This window comes from Lithobates pipiens, unplaced genomic scaffold (assembly GCF_037356315.1).
Source record: "Lithobates pipiens isolate NorthernLeopardFrog02 unplaced genomic scaffold, aLitPip1_a1.2 Scaffold_25, whole genome shotgun sequence".
In the NCBI taxonomy this organism is placed as follows: Eukaryota; Metazoa; Chordata; class Amphibia; order Anura; family Ranidae; genus Lithobates; species Lithobates pipiens.
Window position 1 is genome coordinate 91,306,554 of NW_027507787.1, and position 16,344 is coordinate 91,322,897.

Genomic DNA, 16,344 nt, shown 5'->3' on the forward strand with positions numbered 1-16,344 from the left:
ATCGTATTCTGAGCCTGAATCTGACAGATGAGTGACTTTCTCTTCACTATCTGTCATGCTCAGAAACATGTAGGTCTCTACACTAGTGTACCTTCGATTTGCCATTTTGGGCTCTAAAATTAGTGGTACACTAGTGAGATTCACAGGTAAAAAAAGCTCCTAACTGATGCAAACGCTACCAAAAAAAAACTGTTAACGATCGCAGGGATCAGGCCTGACTCTGAGAATGCTGCAGTTATGTGTGTTTAGTGTTTTGTAAGTGACAGTGATCGATCGATACTGCACTTGGGTGGGCTGGGCGGAGGGGCAAAATGCAGATGTTAGCAGGTATCTGTGCTGATCCTGCTAACACTGCATTTTTGGGAACCCTAAACTGCTGGGGACGCTAGTATAGATCTGATCAGATCAGATATCGATCCGTTCAGATACTATACCACTAAGGGAGGTGTATGCTACGTGCGTGGGTGTTAGCAGTACTGGCGCTAACCTGGCGATGCCTGGGGCGACGAAGACCCTAAAACGTAACTTATATCACCCGCCGGTGATCAGGGGGTTAAACCTTTATTAGGTAATAAACGGCGGGTGCCCTGACACTATAAAAAAAAAATACTAACTAACCAGCATCACCCGTAACAGTTATATGGTGATCACTGGTGAAAGGGTGAACTAGGGGGCAATCAGGGGGTTAAAACCTTTATTAGGTAGTATATGGGAGTACCTGACACTATAAAAAGCTGATGGTGAACCAAATACTTACCTGCCTAACTAGTGCCACTTGTGACACTAATACGGCGATCAGAAAAAATATTGCTTAGTGACACTGGCGACAGGGGGTGATCAAGGGGTTAAACCTTTATTGGGGGGTTAGGGGGTACCCTAGACCTAATGGGGTCTACCATTAACTGCCCTACCACTTATAACAGTCACAAATGGCACCAAAAAACAAAACAAAAAAAAACCTGCTATTGGTGTCACTGTGACAGGGGGATGATCGGGGGGTGATTAGTGTGCTTGTATGTTCTACTGTTAGTGTAGTGTTGGTGCAAACTTACTCGATGTCTTCTCTCCTCGGAAGCCGGAAGGAAAAGGCTGGTTCTGTTTACATTACAGAAGCAGAGGAAGCAATCTCATTTGCCAGGAGCGATCGTGAGGGGGTGGCCATGAATCAGTGGCCTCCCCCTCAGCACGGATCGCTCCTGGAGGGATGCAGACCGCCTCGGGCACCGCGATGCGCCCCCGCTCACGGGAGGCGGGTAATGTACCCATACGTTACTCTGCCTGCCCGTGCCATTCTGCGGCAGTATTTCTGCGTTGAGGCATTTGGCAAGTGGTTAAAGTGGAGGTGCGTGTTAATATGCCGATAAATACGGTATATCCAAATAACACGCCCAAGCTCATCCTTAGTCCTGAGCGGCGCTCTGGGATTTGAGTGGGGCCACAAGAGAGATAATATATATATAGATATCTATATATAAAGATAGATATATATATCTCTAAATAACATGCCTGACTTCATCCTTGGACTTTTTTACCACACATAGCCATAAAGACAAGAGAATTCTTGCTGGGCAGTATATTCGTTAATTTGCATTTAAGTTTAATAGTTTAACCACTTCCCGACCAGCGCACGACGATGTACGTCGACAGAATGGCACGGGCAGGCATATTGGCGTACAGGTACGTCCAATATTCGATGCCGCCCTGCCATCTGGAGCGCGCCGCCGGCGGCGCGCTCCCGCGCTGGTCGGGACCCCCGTGAGTCCGGTCGCGGGACCCGCGGACTCGATCGCCGCGGGCATCCCCACGATCGTCTCATGGAGCGGCCGAATGGAGGAAATGTCGTGTAAACAGCATTTCTCCATTCTGCCTAGCAACTAGTGACGCTGATCTCTGCTCCATGTGATTGGAGCAGAGATCAGTGTTCACTAAATGAAAGCCCAACCCCCCCCACAGTTAGTAACACACCCCCTAGGAACACTTAACCCCTACACTGCCACCCACTGGTTAACCCCTTCACTGCCAGTGTCATTTACACAGGAATCACTGCATTTATATAGCAGTGATTACTGTATAAATGACAATGGTCCCAAAAATGGGTCAAAAATGTCCGATGGGTCCCCCACAATGTCGCAGTCACAATAAAAATCGCTGATCGCCGCCATTACTAGTAAAAAAAAAAAAAAATTATTAATAAAAATGCTATAAAACTATCCCTATTTTGTAAACGCTATAACTTTTGCGCAAACCAATCAATAATCGCTTATTGCGATTTTTTTACCAAAAATATGTAGAAGAATACGTATCGGCCTAAACTGGAGGAAAAAAATGTTTTTTTATATATTTTTGGGGGATATTTATTATAACAAAAAGTAAAAAATAATGCGTTTTTTTCAAAATTGTCGCTCTATTTTTGTTTATAGCGCAAAAAATAAAAACCGCAGGGGTGATCAAATACCACCAAAAGAAAGCTCTATTTGTGGGAAAAAAAGGACATCAATTTTGTTTGGGAGCCACGTCGCACGACCGCGCAATTGTCAGTTAAAGCGACGCAGTGCCGAATCGCAAAAAGTGGTCTGGTCTTTGACCAGCAAAATGGTCCGGTCTGCAAGTGGTTAAACAATGTCGGGCAAAATGGTTGGCACTCACGCATGTTCACTTCATCAAATCTGGCCCTCTTTGAAAAATGTTAGGACACCCTTGGGATAAGCTAATGCACAGGGATAACTAATGGCAGAGCTATTTTCACTTTATGCCTCCCCTCCTTGATGTACTACTCAAACTCAGGCTCAACACAGCCTAGTAGGCCCAGGTTGCCTTGACGACGCCAGGCGCCGCACGTGACCGGTGACGCGCCGACAGGACGCAGGCAGGCGCTATGGGCGTGTGCGCCGACTTCCGGTTACGTCACAAGATTCTCCTCCAGGACCGGGGCGCACCGGGGGTAGCGGAATGAACCGAAGAGAAAGGCCGAGGGAGGCGGGGAGCCGCGAGTGATTGGGGGAACGACAGCGACCGTGCTCAGCAGCAGCTTGACGGACGGCGGGGGGTGGAGCCGGACAGAGAGAAGAGGGGGAGCCGCCCTGCCGGGTGCTGGAGACAGGTGAGAGGGGGAGGGTCGCTGAGACACAATGAGGGGGACCCCTATGTATGTGTATTGTGTGCGGACCTGATTAATGTATACAGCCCTCCTTCTAGGTACAATGGCTGCCTGTTTACATGACTGTCATCTATGGCAGGATCGCTCCACACCTTCATGGCCTCTGTGTGTGTATATAATGTGACTGACTACAATTGGTCATACAAAATCCAGCTATGGTCAAACATTTATAATAAGATATATATATATATATATATATATATATATATATATATATATATAAATAAAATCGTCCTCTTCTTTTTTTTTTTTTTTTTTTTTTTGTTGTTGAAGTCACAACCCGTCAAAGGCAGAAAATATAAGCATATAATTGGTGGCATGTAGATGGATCACAATGGCAGCGATTGAACTCGGTGAAAAGATCCGATCGCGCTTTGAAGACCTTTTTTTTCACCTTTTTCACTCTCTCGATAAGAAATATTGAGGCCTCCAATATAATGCCCAGTTTCGACCTCCAAGTGATCAAATTCTGTGGGTTGTGGCTGGAGGATCACTTAATTCCTGACAATGACATCTGGGGTTCCTGGTGGACAGAAAGTATTTGGCATTGCCTGTAAATTGGCACGTGCATATGTAGCTGGTATAGAATGTCCTGTATACACACTGCTGCCGTGTCTGCTGTTCTTATCTGTATATGGTGGTAAGAAGACCAATGTGAACATCTTATATGTGATGGGCAGCATAAAACAAAACAAATATATATGAAGTGTTTTTGTTTTGTTTTTTGTGCAGTGTAAGAAAGGGGAAAACACCCCGAGTGCTGCACACCAGCTGGATCCGACAGACACTATAGTAGAAGCAGCCTCAGCCCAGATCCGCCCAGGCCATGTTGCCGACGCGATTCGCCCTCCATGACTAAGCCCTGTGGGTGGGGTGAAATGCATGAGGGGCATGACCTGGACAAAGCTGGGCTGAGGCTGCTTCTACTACAGTCGGTCGGGGCCTTATAGTGTGTGGCACTCGGGGTCGTTTCCTTCCCTTATACTGCCTAGTCCAGGGAAGAAAAGGGGGTCACCACTCCAGGTGGGTCTAACGAAAGTAAACCTCTTCACCAGTTTAGAACCACAGGTGCTGGCAATGCATATAGCAATGGATAGAAAGTAATTCTGGACCGCTGCTATCCCCTGCGGGTGCGCGCTGGCCGCCTCTTAAGGGGCAACGTACATGTACGTGATTCTGCCTCTACGAGCTCTTCTTCCCACGTATATTGGTGTGAGATGGTTGGCAAGCGGTAAAGAACTATCTGTAGTATGAAACGCGTCAGTTTTCTGTCCGTTCTGCTATGGCATGTATTTTGATCTTGCATTTTGAATAAAAGGCAAATATTTTTTTGGAGTGCTGCGGTCCAGAATTACTTTCTATCCATCCTTATTCTGCATACATTGAGCCAGAACGAGCTCTGATCAGCCTGCACCCTCAGTGTGCGACATCAGACTGGAACACACATTTGTTTATTTGTAGCTTCTGTTCCTCTCCTATCTCTCATTCATAGTCCCAGCACACATGTAAGGGGAAATTTAAAGTGATTGTAAAGGCACAAGGTTTTTTTTTATTTTTATTTTTTTACCTTCATGCATTCTGTGCATGAAGTTAAAAAAACTCTGTGCAGCAGCCCCTTGAGCCCTTTCTCGGTCCAGTTATAAACAAACCTAAGGATAAATCCAAGGGAAAAAAACAGCCTGCAGACAACCAAGTAAACCTGTCTAACAGTATGCGTTAAAGGCAGGGTTTTGGTCTGCACACACTTGCAAATGCATGCGTAAACCACAACCTGATCAAGGCACCCTGGTATCTGTGGTACCCAACACTAAGTTATAAGTGTCCCCACAGTGGAGGCACATGCATATACCCTTTTTGTACCCATCTCGATCCAGCCATGATAACGAGAGCCTTGCCTCTCCGGGGAGACTCGCTCTCCTCATTGGCTCACTGGCTGTGACTGCCAAAAGCCACTCTGGTGATGGGGGGGGGGAAGCAGCAGCTCTGTGCGTGAATAAACACACAAAGCTACAACTCGGTAGCGTGCCTGCTTGGGTGTCCCCACGGAAAGCTGCTTGCTGTGGGGGCACCTGGCAGGAGGAAGGGGCCAGTAGCACCAGCGAGGGACTTGAGAAGAGGAAGATCTTGACTGCTTTGTGCAAAACCACTACACAGAGCAGGTAAGTATGACAAAAAAAATGACTTTAAAGCGGAGCTCTACCCAAAGGGGGAAACTTGGCTTGTTTGCTTCCTCCACTGCCACATTTGCCACCCTTTTTGGGGGGGGTACCTGTTTTTCACAGGTACCCATCCCCACTTCTGGGAAACCTTGCTGCAGGGAAGCCCCCCAGAAGTTCGGCCCCCTTCTCATTCCCCCTCCTCCCACCGTTGCCTGGCCATTTACAAAGCACAGTGCGCCTAGCACATGCACAGTAGGGAAATGGCTGTGAAGCCACAAGGCTTCACTGCCGTGTTCTCTTACAAGAGATGGCAGCTGCTGAGAGCCGCTTTAAAAAAAATCAGCTGGGTTTTCTGGCATTGCGGGATCCCTGGACAGGTAAGTGTCCTGATTATTAAGTCAGCAGCTACAGTATTTGTCACTGCTGACTTCCTTTTTTTTTTTTTCTTTGATGTGTGGGATGGGGCTGGAGCTCTGCTTTAATATCACTTCAACTGAAACTGGTGCACACAAAATCTGGTGTAGCTGGGCATGGTAACCAACTTCAGCTTATTCAATTAAGCTTTGACAATAAGCTCTGGCTCACACCAATGCCATGCTACTTCAGCGTGATTTTAAAGCCACCTGACCAGTGCGATTTTTGATGTGTGGCTTAATTTAAGTCGTGCAAGCCGTAATGAAATGATTTGAACAGTTTCATTGCAGGCAATGGGGTGTAATTTGTCATGTGAATTTCAAACTGTCAAATTGCATGACAAATCACACTAGTGTGAAATAGGGCTAAAACCTGGATGCTGATGCACAGCTGAATCAGATTCTGTGTGCACTCGTTTTACTAAATCTCCCCTCATAGTGTTTAGGTGGCCTCTGCCATATATGCTAATCCCTGTATGTCTATGTACAATGGAGAAAGCTTGTGACCCTATTGTTGGCATGGCTTTCTGCATGAATGGCAATTTATACAATGTTCAGCATATTCACAATGAAAAATAATCAATCTTCCTTAAAGTGAATGTAAACCTTCATTTTTTTTAATTTTTTTTTTTTATAATAAACACGTTATACTTGCCTGCTCTGTGAAATAGTTTTGAACAGAGAAGCCCCAATCCTCTTCTAGGGTCCCCCGCCGAGTATCCCTCATAAGAAGACTCGTCCTTTGGGGGCACTTGTGCAGGATCGATTCCCGAGCAGGCTGCCTGTGTCTATAGACAGCGAGTGGGAAGTCTGTTATCACACAAGAGACATGCAATGTCTTTTCTGCGATAAAATACATTGACCTTACTGGCAGGCTTCTGCATCATGTAAAAGGAGCTACACTTGCGCAGCTTGGCTTACATCTCCAGCATGGTGCCTTTGTACCGGGATGACTGTGCAAGAGCTGCTTAATACCTCAGCGGCCAATGGAGATGTCCAAAGACCGGCACTTGGGGAGAAGATGCAGGTGAGGGACTGTTAGAGAGGTGGTAAGTAAAGTGCCTTCATTTCCGCTTTAAAGAGGAACTAAACCCATCGATTGAAGGCTTAAGCCAGTGTTTCTCAACTCCAGTCCTCAAGGCGTACCAACAGGTCATGTTTTATAGGATTTCCCTTCAGATGAAATGGCTGTGGTAATTACTAAGGCAGTGAAAACTGATCAAATCATCTGTGCAAAATAGTGGCAATCCTGAAAACATGACCTGTTGGTGTGCCTTGAGGACTGAAGTTGAGAAACGCTGGCTTGAGCTATACTAGCAGCTCCTAAACTTGAGTTTAGAAGCTTCTAATGTTTTTTTGCCAAACCTCCTCAACTCCATAAAAGCCTATGTGTCTGTCAATGTACACATAGGCTTTTATCAGAGTTTAGGAGCTGCTGCGTTTAGATGAGCTTCAACCTTCCTTTCCTGAACGCGGAAGAATCGCATTAAGGATAGGAACATTTTGACTGCCGGCAACAGGAAAACGTAAAATTGCGGCTTTTGCGTTTTCCCACAGGTGCTGCAAATGTAGGCAGAGTGTACATGAAGCCTAAAGGCTCCTTCACACGGACATGTACGGAGCCTGCTCTGTTCAGCGGGGGATCGCACCGTCGATCCCCGCTGAGCAGGCAGATGACAGGTTTGTCTCTGCACACTGTGCAGGGATGGACCTGTCAGAGAGCCGCTCTCCCCTATGGAGGATCGGATGAAGACGAACTATGGAGTCTGTCGTCACCCGATCCGCAGGCGGATGGAAAAATAGGTTTTTCCTCCATCACACTTTTTTGGATCAGAGCGGGTCAGATGTCAGCGGACGTGTCACCACTGACATCCGTCCCTCCATAGACCTTTATGGAGTGTCCGTTCATGTCCGCCTGAAAAACTGAACGAACAGATCGTCTGTGTGAAAGGGGCCTAACAGTTACATTCCCATACCAGGATTGCTAACTGTCACATTTTGTTTGTGCTTTCATCTAAACTGTCACTATTTAAAGGCTGGGGCCATAACTGATCACATGTGCAGCACCATGGCAGTTACAGATCAGACCGAGGCTAAGATGGCTGAAAAGGATAGGGGGGTTTAGGCCCCTTTCACACTGGGGTGGTTTTCAGGCGTTACAGTGCTAAAAATAGCGCCTGTGTAGCACCTGAAAAAAAACGGCCCCTTTCACTCCAGTGTGCAACAACCGCTATTTTATTCCCTAGGATCTCTGCTAAAAAAATATATATAATTTTTTGGGGGTCTAAGTGATTTTCTGGCAGAAAATACAGGACTTTTACTTGTAAGCAACAAGTGTCAGAAAAGATTTAGTCTTTAAATGGTTAAACTGAGAACTCTACACACTGAGATGAGTTCATTCATTCAAGTGTTTCCAAGTATAATATTTCCAAGTCTCGCTGTAGTTCTAAATCAGCCTTTTTATTGGCACAATTGGCCGATGGCGATTAATTAAAAAACAGCAAATATCGGCCGATATATCGGTCGACCTCTACTCTACATATGAGGAGTGGGTATATGTGCCTTTCCTCCAATCAGCTGTCTGCCCAGGCTTCACTGTAGTGCTAACCAGGAAGAGAAAATCTCTAACATGATATGAACATTCTAAAGAATATATAAGGCTGAGGACAGCAGATATACATGTAAAACTTTTATATAGGGAGATTTCACCCCTCTGTATCATCTGAGGCTGTTCACTTCACTGGTTTTATGTGAGGGTTTACATCCACTTTGTGGATCCACTTTAACAAAATATAACGCCTCTGGCTGCAACATTCCCATCCCCTCTGGAGCTTTCCCCTGCAGTACCTCTTTGCTGTCATGTGACATTCTCAGTCTTCCAGGTTGATTGATGACACTATCTAAGCCACATTATACTCGTGGCCAGGGGATGGTAAAAATAGGTGGTTGATCTATGTTTGAAAGGCTCCATCCTCTCTTAAAAGCTATCTCTAGCTTTCCTTTCAGTTTAGTTTTTTTGGGCCAAGCTAGCCTAAACAAATTATTTTCTTTTGCTAATGGCTACAACCGCTGTCAGCACTGATCATCAGCTACATACGGTATACAACATGGTGTTGTGGCAGTGGTATGTGGACTTCCCACCATGGATGGGGCTGTACTGCAACTGCATGTAATGTAGGTAGGTGCAGTGCTGTTCTGTGGCCTTTCGAGGGTTAAAGCAGTAATCCCAGAAGTGACATGTTTTCTCTAAGTCATCTGTCAAATGCCTCTGAAAAAGAGGCTGCCGGTTTGCTTTGTAGAGGAGAGGCAGTGACAGTTGCAAGTGTAAACAAGTCCTTAATGATGAACTTCACACCCCACAATTCACACACTCGCCCACCCGGAGACCCAATGTTATCTTGCTATGATCCTCTGCGCTGCTGTAACACATGGGGTCCCACACAAATTTTTTATTTATGGCATCATTGGAAGCCAACTCTCTCCCCAGCTCAGACCACTACCTGATGATGCACCACTCCTGCCACCCTTCGGTAGCCTGGAGCATCCTGGGAAATCTGATGTTCTTGTCCCAGAGGGGAAGAGATGTCATTCTCTCTAAGTACGAATGTCAGCCTGGACTGTAAATAAGAAGAAAAAATGAAAAGACAATGGAGGGAAAGGGGGAGGAGCGGTGAGTGCAAAGTTGCTTTGTGTATTTAGTGGGTGAAGGTCTGCTATAAAATGTTATTAATTCTTTTGGGAACAGTTGGGGGAGTCAATGGTGAAGGATTGGGGGTTTCTGGTAGATCATAAATTGAATTATAGCATGCAGAGCCAAGCTGCAGTTTCTAAAGCTAGCAGAATCCTTTCTTGTAATAATATATTTATAGTGGACAGCACAGTGGCTAAGTGGTTAGCACTTCCACCTAGCAGCTCTAGGGTCGCCAACCATGGCACTACCTGCCTGGAGATTGCATGTTCTCCCAGTGCTGTGTGGAATTCCTCCAGGTACCCTGGTTTCCTCCTACACTCCAAGACAAGACATGCTGGTAGTTAATGGTTAATTTGCTTCTGTCTAAATTGGCCTTAGTATGTGTATGAATGTGAGGTAGGGACTTTAGATTGTAAGCTCCTTGTGAGCAGGGACTGATGTGAATGTAAAATATGTGTTAAGTGCTGCGCGAAATTGACGGCACTATATAAGCACCCGTAATAGACTCCAGAGAGAGATATATAATTTTGCCCCTGAACAAATCATTAGTAAGACCTCACCTGGAATATGCAGTTCAGTTTTGGGCACCAGTTCTCAAAAAGGATATCGGGGAACTGGAGAAAGTGCAGAGAAGGACAACCAAACTGATAAGAGGCATGGAGGAGCTCAGCTATGAGGAAAGATTAGAGGAACTGAATTTATTCTCTCGAGGATATTAAGGGGCGATATGATCAACTTCTATAAATATATAAGGGGTCCATATGGTGAACTTGGTGTTGACTTATTCACTTTAAAGTCATCACAGAGGACAAGGGGGGCACTCTCTACATCTGGGAAAGAAAAAAAAATTATTCCTGGTACCCCAGGAGGCAATCGGATATTCCCTGGACCCAAAGTGTTTAGTATCCAGTTATTTTGTTTAAGTTAGGCTCTTTGTTTAAAAAAATTAAATAAAAAAAGTATTAAGTTGGCCAGAACCAGCTCGTAAGGGAGTTTATGAAACATTTTCACAGCTCTTACTGTGGAGAAGCCTTTCTGTATGTGAAGGTTAAATCTTTTTTTTTTTTTTTTTTTTTTTATATAATCCTTCACTAGAGCAAATTGAATCATGCTTTAGTGGGGTTTATTTTTCCTTCCTCCGGATCAACTGTGGTTGTAAGATTATGTATATCCACTTCTGGACCGCCTCCTGTAGCTTTACTGCTGCAGCGCGGCCCCGCTGCACTGGGTCACGTGTGTGTATATATATATATACGTGATCCTGCATTCCCAAGTAGGGTGTGCACCTACTGCCCCAGCTGTGCTGTCATTCACTGCTGATCTACTGAGCAAGTGACAGAAGAGAGCCCTGTGTTGGTAAACAACACAGAGCTCTCTACTACCAGCAGCAATGTGTTTGTTTGTTTTTCGTTTTGTTTTTTTCCTTTCTGGGTGGTCCGTTTTCACCCGATTTCCCCATAGGGCAGAGCAGAACTCTGTCTCCTTTCTTCACAGTCAGCAGAGACGGATCTGTCATCCGCCTGCTTAGCATAGATCAGTGGAGTCCGCTGAGCAGACCACCTGTGTGAAAGTACCCGAAGTGTGTCTAGGCACTCCTGTTATGAATGAGGGAAGTTTAAAGACTGACATTTGTTGGTTTCAAGCTAAAATCATTATTTTTTTGCTAGAAAATGTATTTTGAACCCCCAAACATTATATATTTTATTTTAGCAGAAGCCCTAGAGGATAAATTGCTGGTTGTTGCAATACTTTGTCACACTGTTTTATTTGCGCAGCTGTCTTTCAAATGTATTTTTTTGGAAAAAAAAATACACTTTAACCAGTTTCCGACCAGCGCACGACGATGTACGTCTGCAGAATGGTACGGGCAGGCAAACTGGGCTACTGGTACGTCCAGTTGAAATTGCTGTCCTGCCATCGCGTGAGCGCCAGGTCGGGACCCCCATGAGTCCGGTCGTGGGTCCCGCGGACTCGAACGCCTCATGGATACCAGCGATCGTCTCACGGGGAGATGCTGATGTAAACGGCATCTCCCCGTTCTACCTAGCAACAAGTGACACTGATCTCTGCTCCCTGTGATTGGAGCAGAAATCAGTGTTCACTAATGCACAGCCCAGCCCCCCACAGTTAGTAACACCCCCCTAGGACACACTTAACCCCTTCACTGCCACCCCATGGTTAACCCCTTCACTGCCAGTGTCATTTACACAGGGATCCCTGCATTTGTATAGCACTGATTGCTGTATAAATGACAATGGTCCCAAAAATGTCATAATGTCGAAAGTCACAATAAAAATCGCTGCCATTACTAGTAAAAAAAAAAAATATATATATACACATATATATAATTTATATGCCATAAAACTATCCCTTGTCAGATTTCAGCTGCCTGTCTTTTTTGCAAGTATCTCCTAAACTTACTTATTTCTTGCACCTACAGGTAAGCCTTAGTCTAGGCTTACTTGTAGGTAAAAGTGGTCTGTAAGGGTTTACAACCACTTTAACCCCTGTCATTTACCTATCACATGCTCCTGCACCTCCAATGGGCTACATACAGATGGCAGGCTGCACTTGGACCATGTGTTGGGCACCATGGCTCTTGATAGCCTCTTCCTTCCTTTCATTACTTGTGTGTAGGCTACAACTCACCACAGTGATAGAGCAGAAATAATGTCCGGTTTTGCAGTAATGTAGTGTAGACTGCGACATACCACCCACCACTGCACTGTTTGCGCCCCACCTTCTATTGTGCCAAATGTTGGTTTGATGTTTGACATTTACTGGGACTGGCAGGATGACCTGGTTTCCTAGCGACTTTTTACTGTTGCTTTGGGAATCTATTAGGATTTGTGTAGCCCTGCAGTTGCCTGTGGTAGCACGAAGGTTGCTCCGGTTTGTGATTGCGGGATAGCAGTTATTACATGTGTTGTGGTTCCAATGTCTTTTATTCTGGTGTTGAGTGGTAAAGTAACTTTTGAACTTGGGGAACATGAAGTATAACAATGGAACAATGGGGGGGGGGGGAATGTGTGTGTATGTGTGTGTGTATGTATGTATGTATGTATATATATATATATATATATATATATATATATATATATATATATATATATATATATATATATATATTATAAATAAATTTTGACATGAAAAATGAGGCTACTTTCACAATGAAAGCACCCCTAGTTTTAGCGGTGCTTTACCGTTGTTTTAGCCAGGGCTTGACAAATTTGCTTAGAATCTAGGAGCCAGCTGAAAAAATTAGGAGCCAGTTATTTAAATCCTCTGCCCAGCGCCCAGAACTGCATGTCTGGGGAATCGGACAATAAGAATTGCTCATGCCTGATGCCAAGAGAAAAAGACCATATTAAAAAAAAAAAAAAAAAAAAAATCAACTTTTGTTTTGTTATAAGATTTTGCAAATACGTTTTTTCTCCTTCACTGATGTGCTTTGATAGACTGCACTGATGGGGCGGCATTGAGGTTGGAACTGATGGGCACTGGCAGGTGGCATTGATGGGCAGCATTGGCAGGCGGCACTAACTGGCAGGTTGCACTGCTTGGCACTGGCAGGTGGCACTGTCAGGTGACACTGGCAGGCAGCACTAACTGGCAGATGGCGTTGGCAGGTGGCACTAACTGGCAGGTGGCAATGGGTGGCACAGATTGGCAACTGGCACTGGCAGATGGCACTAACTGGCACTGGCAGGTGGCACTGCTTGGCGCTGGCAGGTGGCACTGCTTGGCGCTGGCAGGTGGCACTGGATGGCATTGGCAGGTGGCACTGGATGGCATTGGCAGGTGGCACTGGATGGCATTGGCAGGTGGCACTGGATGGCATTGGCAGGTGGCATTGGCAGATGGCACTAACTGGCATTGGCAGGTGGCACTGGATTGCACTGGCAGGTGGCACAGATTGACAGGTGGCACTGGCAGATGGAATTGGCAGATGACACTAACTGGCACTGGCAGGTTGCACTGGATAGCACTAACTGGCACTGGCAGATGGTGCTCACTGGCAGGTGGTGCTCACTGGCAGGTGGTGCTCACTGGCAGGTGGTGCTCACTGGCACTGGCAGGTGGCACTGATTGGCATTGGCATGTGGCACTAACTGGCAGGTGGCACTGGATGGCACTGGCAGGTGGCACTGGATGGCACATGGCACTAACTGGCATTGGCAGGTGGCACTGGATGGCACTGCTTGGCACTGGCAGGTAGCACTGCTTGGCACTGGCAGGTGGCGCTGGCAAATGGCATTGGCAGGTGGCACTAACTGGCATTGGCAGGTGGCACTGGATTGCACTGGCAGGTGGCAATGGTTGGCACGTGGCACTGGCAAGTGGCACTGGATTGCACTGATTGGCAAGTGGCACTGGATTTCACTGGTTGGCATTGGCAGGTGGCACTAACTGGCATTGGCAGATGGCACTGTATTGCACTGGCAGGTGGCACCGTCATTGGCGGGTGGCACTGGCATGTGGCACTAACTGGTATTGGCAGGTGGCACTGGATGGCACTGGCAAGTAACACTGGCAGGTTTCACAGCCGATAGTGTAACTGTGAAACTGAATGCTCCCTGCAGTGCTGCACTGTGTGAAACTGTATAGAGAGAGAGAGAGAGGAGCTGACACATTCAGCGTGATGTCAGAGGTGGGAGGGACCCGGCAGCTATCCAGCCAATGATTGGGCTGCTTAAGAAAGGGGAGGGGCCACATATGTATCGGCCCGCCCCAAATCCCATCCCATTGGCTGGTGTTGGAAAGCAGGGTCCCGCCCACCGTGACATTCAGCCTCAATTTTGACAGCTCCTCTCTTCACACAGTTTCACACACTGCGGCGCTGCTCTGCCAACAGTGTGTGGAGAAAGAGGAGGATGTCGGAGGCTGCTGAGCTGCTTTCTTCCTGCTCCATCCCGACTACCAGACAGTGCTCGGTGTCTGGAGGCACCAGACACAGAGGCACCTGTCAGTGAAAAAACCCAGGTGCCAGGGCACAATTTCTAGTCGCAATGGCAACCTGGCGCCTGGGATTTGTCGAGCCCTGGTTTCAGCTGAGCTTTTCGCCGCTATCGGGGCGATTTTATTTTTATTATTAAAAAAATATATATATATATATATTACTAGCAGCCAAATAAAGGGCTAAAAGTGCCGTGTTGCAGTGATTCTGAAGCGATTTGCAGACACTGGCCATTCATTTCAATGGGCAGGGCTGCTTGGAGGACTTTTTTTCCCGTCCTGCAAGCGCATCGTCCCGGTGTGAAAGCACTCGACTTTTACACTGGGGAGGTGCAGGTGCTATTTTTACTGCTAAAACGCCTGAAAATTGCTTCCAATGTGAAAGGTGTGTAATGCCGCGTACACACGATCGGAATTCCGGCCAGAAAAAGACAGATGAGAGCTTTTCATTGGAAAATGCGACCGTGTGTATGCTCCATCAGAATTTAGCTGTCCAAATATCCACCAGCCAAAAATTGATGGCATGTTCTCAATTTTCCAGACGGAAAAACTTTCTATAGGTAATTCCACTTGTGTGTATGCAATTCCGACACGCCAAAAATCACGCATGCTCAGATTCAACTACGAGACAGAAGCTATTGGCTACTGGCTATTGAACTTCCTTTTTCTAGTCCCGTCTTACGCATTGTACGTCACAGCGTTATAAACGGAATTTGATGTGACCGTGTGTAGGCAAGACCGCTTGAGCCGAATTCCATCGGGAAAACCAGAGCTTTTTCCGACGAGAATTCTTATGTGTACGCGGCATAAGTGTAGCAATATGGTTAAATTTAATAAAGAGCATGAACATTTAGCAACTCATATGGTTGATGAATAAAGTAGTCACATGGTAACATTTTGCAACTCCCACGGCTGATGCATAAAACAGGCACATCTAAGTATTCAGGGTAAAGCTATCCACATAGACCATCCTCTGCACTGCCACTGCAATCTACGTCATCCGTTCCATGCTGCGATCCAAGCTTTCGCTTTCAGATCGCTCTACTGCAGGGTAGTCTTCCCGGTCAGGTTGCAGGCTGACAGCGGTCAAGAGGGTGGTCTATGTCAGCCATTCTCAACCTTTTCAGCAAAGAGGAACCCTTGCAATAACTTTCCAATCTCAGGGAACCCCTGCTAAAAATGAATATTTACACACATGATTCATTAGTGTGATGGTCAGTGGCTCGAGGAACCCTGCTTTAGAAACCCTAATCTAAATTGGTGGGCACATAAGGAAGGCAGATGCTAAAGGCAAAGTGTACTGTTAACTTGTAGATGCGCCTGATCTTTATCCGATTCTTACCCAAGACATTTTGGAATATGTTAACCAGGAGGCTAACAATTATGGCTCTAATAATATTCAAAATCCAAGCTGTGCTAATGGTTTCAGTGGGAGCTTATCTGAGAGGAATACATTGCTTATTGCTCAAGGAACCCCTAGCAACTCCTGGAGGAATAATAGTTGAGAAACACTAGTCTATGTAGGCAGCTTTAACCCAGATGTCTGCATACTTTGATGTATAAAACATGCATGCACGAGTTGCTAAATGTTGTACCTCCATTAAATGTAACCATATTTCTACACTTAGAGGCGGCTCTCTCCTCTTTTATACCCTGTAGCTCCTGCTGAATTATTCTTCTAATCCCCTTGTGGAGGCGGCCGTTTGAAAGGACATTTTATGGGTACACAACCTGGTCACATTGCTAAAATCTTTTTGGACTATAACCTGAAGGATTTAGGGATAAATGGTTGTGGAAGGAATCGTCTGAGTTTCCATTATTTCTTATGGGGAAATTTGCTTTGATATACAAGTGCTTTGGTTTACAAGCATGTTTCCAGAACTAATTATGCTTGCAATCCAAGGTTTCACTGTATCTCCTTTTCATAGAACTGAATGCGTGAGATTGCATAGGCCCCAAAGCTGTGAA

At 45.9% G+C, this 16,344-nt stretch overlaps 1 protein-coding gene across 3 annotated transcripts in view; it reads left to right on the top strand.

Moving 5' to 3' along the window:
- Nucleotides 1-2,880: 2,880 nt before the first annotated feature.
- LOC143930386 (mitogen-activated protein kinase 8) overlaps nucleotides 2,881-16,344 on the top strand; it is a 61,739-nt gene continuing 48,275 nt past the window's right edge. The window contains exon 1 of one of the 3 annotated variants that reach the window (XM_077454672.1): nucleotides 2,881-3,100. The gene's annotated coding sequence lies outside the window, so the exon portion shown is untranslated. The remainder of the gene's footprint in view (nucleotides 3,101-16,344) is intronic. The other 2 variants (XM_077454671.1, XM_077454673.1) reach the window with 2 other exon arrangements.